Source organism: Nymphalis io, chromosome 13, assembly GCF_905147045.1.
Source record: "Nymphalis io chromosome 13, ilAglIoxx1.1, whole genome shotgun sequence".
Classification (NCBI taxonomy): domain Eukaryota; kingdom Metazoa; phylum Arthropoda; class Insecta; order Lepidoptera; family Nymphalidae; genus Nymphalis; species Nymphalis io.
In genome coordinates this window covers 10,937,461-10,941,924 of record NC_065900.1, presented here as the reverse complement: position 1 = coordinate 10,941,924, position 4,464 = coordinate 10,937,461, and the positions used below count along the sequence as shown (strand labels likewise).

At 31.9% G+C, this 4,464-nt stretch overlaps 1 long non-coding RNA gene across 1 annotated transcript; it reads left to right on the top strand.

The window, feature by feature from the left end:
- Positions 1–185: 185 nt before the first annotated feature.
- Positions 186–4,237, top strand: LOC126772758 (uncharacterized). The gene is made up of 3 exons (XR_007669690.1): positions 186–611; positions 1,473–1,777; positions 2,502–4,237. It is a non-coding gene; the product is annotated as an uncharacterized LOC126772758 (long non-coding RNA).
- Positions 4,238–4,464: the final 227 nt, after the last annotated feature.

Here is a 4,464-nt window from a genome sequence, read left to right as displayed (position 1 = left end):
TGTTGAAATACTTTCTATGGTTATTTTAAATTACGCAGCATCGAAAACATTATTTTAAAGCATCTTTGTAAATGCGGAATGACATTAAAATTCTTGAGATTCTGGTTGTCGAACAATGATTTATCAAATAAATGTACTCTATACAACTACTAAATAACTAGCAGATATTTGTGACCTCTTTGAATAATTACAGCATGATGACATGTAAACTAAATTTTAAAAAATGCCAATGAATTTCAGGTTTTATTCAGTACGAAATACTTCCGTCTTATAAAGGAAAGCAAAATCTCATTTTAGTCGAAGGATACACATTTTCGATACAAGGCGGGAATCCGAACACTTACTATTGCTCAAGGAAGAGCAAAGTTGGCTGCAAAGCCAGGCTTGGACTCAAGAATAGGCTTATCATCAAACATTATCTCGTTCACAATCATCCACCTCCATATTTAGAAAGGACTTCTGATGGTACAATTATTAGAATTAATACCTACAATAATGATGTATCCTGGACTTAAAAATAACAAGTGAATGTGCTGTGTTTAAAAAGAGAGGAATTCTTCGTCAAAAACGGGATTTTACTTTTCAAGTATTGTCGTTTACTTGATAAAAATGTGAGTGACCAATGATTGTTATTATTTCGAATATAGTTAAATCTATTAGATGTGTAATTCATTCTATTAGTTCTCTTCTTTTCTAATTTTTTTTGTATATTTTTAATGCCTGACGTGTGTCGATATTTTTACGACCGAAGATGATCCACAATAACTTTTATATATGTCGATTATGTATTATAATTATCTAAATATTCGAAACATTAAATATATTAAACTATGACGATATTATCAATTGAAGAATAAATGTTTTATATGTTTCTTCATAAAAAGAAATGGCCTGAAACTGTATTTTAAAAAGGCAAGTTTTTGGACTATTGGATGGTCTAATGGAAATTTAACATTCTGTAAGAGGTCACTTCAAAAGACCAATTGAAGTTCCTACCCTTTACCTCTTGCCGGTAAAGCAGTCAGTATTTTAGGTTGTGTCTACTATTTCTAAGTTTTAGTGAGGTTGAGGCATTGTGTACAGCCATAGCCAGTGTAGCATTGTGGCTGAATAAGTTCGAAATCTCTTTCTTATGGGAAGAGGAGCCCTTTGGCCAGCCATGGGACTTTTTGTGATTATATAAATTGTACGGAATCTTTCGGTTATAATTAATTATTAAGTTTTGTACAAATCACATAAAAAGTACCGCAAACACTTTTATTGCTAGAAGTATCTCTATATTTTCTTTTTGATTACCTTGAAGTTATATAAAAATTACATATTTCGTCTAAACATTGTACTTATTTTGTAATGAATTTGTATATATTTTATATTAATCTTTATTGTTTTATTTAATAATGTCGATAGTAAATGACTGTGACAGTTATTTAATACGTAATTAAATACGTTTTTCACGTTGTATATAATTTCAGGTTACAATTACGAAATACTGCCGATGATAGGGAACAAATCTGTCGTATTGTTTCAAGAATATACGTATTCGTTTCACATGAAAGGTGGTCGGACTTTGCAGTGTTCAAGGAAGGTTAGCATGGATTGTGGGGCGTATTTAAAGATGGATAAACGTCAAAGAATCGAGTACGCTTACACGTATCATAACCATGCTCCTTCTATATACAGAAAGATGTCCAATGGGCTGTATGTGAAGGTGCAATAATTCAAAATGCGACCGTTCCTATCTGATTTCGACTGCATTGTTGTTATAGAAAAATTGAAGGTGTTGTTTAAAATCTATGGTTTAAGCTAGATATTTGTAATTAAACATCTTAAGTGTTGATTGTAAATGCAAAGTTTAAGAAAGAGTACAATTATTTATATTATAATAATCAGCTCAGTATTTTATTTGTGGATTATATTGATTTATGATTTTTAATTGGGTATCCATATATTGTTTAAATTGTGGTGGTTATGTTTCAATTGCTTATTATTTTTTGAAGAAAACTTGCTATGGGAGACGAAAGAGTATAATTTGACACAAACATAAAATAAAGACAATTAATATTTAACGTTTAAGTGAAACCTTTTTTTGACGCAAATAGTGGTTTACTGAATTGCACGTGTTTTCTATTTCATAAAAACCCAAATTTAATTTGTGGCATGTGCTTGTTTTGTTAAATGAAGTACCGGATTTGAAGTTTTAATTTTAAAGTAATAAGAGTTATACAAGACAAGGCTTTGTAAGACTTTAATAACCCTTGGGGTGAAATAAAATAAAAAATTTGTGATATTATGATTATTATGCAAGAAAACACTTGTGGAATAGCACTGCTGTTTGAATAAGCGAAGCGACTGCGAGGCGCTACTTGTGGAACTCAGTTCGATATTGATATGATTATAAACGTAGTTGTGATGGTATTTAAATAAAGTCGCTTTCACTTCACGTCTGGGTAATGGTTATGTGTGTACGATTATTTATAAAAAGTGTGATATCTTCCTTGCAGATTATACTTACGAATTTTTCGAGACACAGCGCGGAGGCCGCGTGTTGTACTTAGAGGGCAATACGTTTGTCAAAATGAATAAAGGTTCTCATAACTGGTACTGCTCAAAGAGGATTTCAAGGAATTGTCGCGCTAAAGTCAAAATGGACGACACGGGCTTGAGTGTCATTTATGCATCGCTAGAACACACCCACCCATCATTGGCACCCAACAGTCACTCGCAATAAATATATTTCGTTTCACTTTTTAACTTCATTTCAGAATCCATATTTATTTATTATATTTCGAAAAATTTAGTGGTGGTACAAGTTAAGATTCACGTATTCTAACCATTGGGGCCATCACAGTTTTTTTATCCTGCTGGTACACAATCATTAACAATACACAAAGTAATCATACTGTAATAAATGCAAACACAACAAGGAAAAATATAAAAGTAACTTTAACTAGAGAGTTAATTTTTTTTCCATGCTCTCTCCGAGTTGCTAGCAGCAGCTTTTCAACAAAGTTGCTAATAACACAAGTTTATATTTAAACGCAAGGTATCATACATGAAGAATATGATGGTTCATATACTAACTTTTTTCAATATCAGTACCAGTATCAGTTTGCCATATCAGTACCTCTTTATATAACTGCTTTCAAAGTATTAACATTACTATTAGTTTTTTTATGTTTTTTTTACTTACAATATATGTATGTCACAATCAGAAATCTATTAGTTACAACAGGTTTTTTCCTGTACATCTATCTTCTGGGTAATGGGAATACCCTTTTCCCAGAGAATAAGTTTACAATCACACTGTATATATTGTATAACAGTAGAAGAAACGAATGATTATGACATTACATTAAATAGTGGTTTCATACAAATAAATCTTAACTGGTGGTAGGGCTTTGTGCAAGCTCGTCTGGGTACCACCCTCTCATCAGATATTCTACCGCAAAACAGCAATGCTTGATATTGTGTTCCGGTTTGAAGGGTGAGTGCGCCAGTGTAATTACAGGCACAAGGGACATAAAATCTTAGTTCCCAAGGTTGGTGGTGCATTGGCTATGTAAGCGATGGTTGACGTTTGGTGACTACTTACCATCAGGTGGCCCATAAGCTCGTCCGCCTTCCTATTCCTATAAAAAAAAAAATTAGACGCGATGGTCGATGAAATAATTGCGAAAACATAACCATTCGTTTCTTCTACTGTGATATAATATATGAGATTGTACGTATAGGCTTAAATCGCACTGTGAAGTCACAACGTTTCTTTTTAATGTAAGTGCGATAAAATTCACATGATTTCAAGTGTTACCGAAATGCAAATATAAAACCATGCGTTACGTATTCGGAATACATGTAAGCCCGAACATAAATAAAACTAACCCAGGTTAGTTTTCATATATTTAAATAAAAGTACTTTAAATTAATCGTTGATATAATATACTTGGTGGTAGGGCTTTATACAAGCCCGTCTGGGTAGTTACCACCCACTCGTCAGATATTCTACCGGCAAACAGCAATACTTAGTATTACTATATTCTGTTTTGGATGAGTGAGCCAGTATAACTATAGGCACAAGGGATATAACATGTTAGTTCCCAAGGTTAGTGGCACATTGGTTGTGTAAGGAATGGGTACTAATTCTTAAAGCGCCAATGTCTATGGTTGGTGGTGATCGTGCGGCTAGTCATAAATGCGGTTCATGGTTTTTTTTAATCAATTATATCTTAAATAATCATATTTTCGCTCTATTAGTGTATTTTTCTATAAACATATCTATTACAAATAGAAATTATAATAATTAATAAAAAAAAAAAATTATAAGAATAAATTCTATTTGTAATAGATATATAGAATAATATTTAAATAACAGTTCGTATATACATATCAATTTTATAAACATATAAACCTACTGTACTTTTTGCACACTTTATTGTAACTGACAAAGCAAATGTGTAAGCAAATATA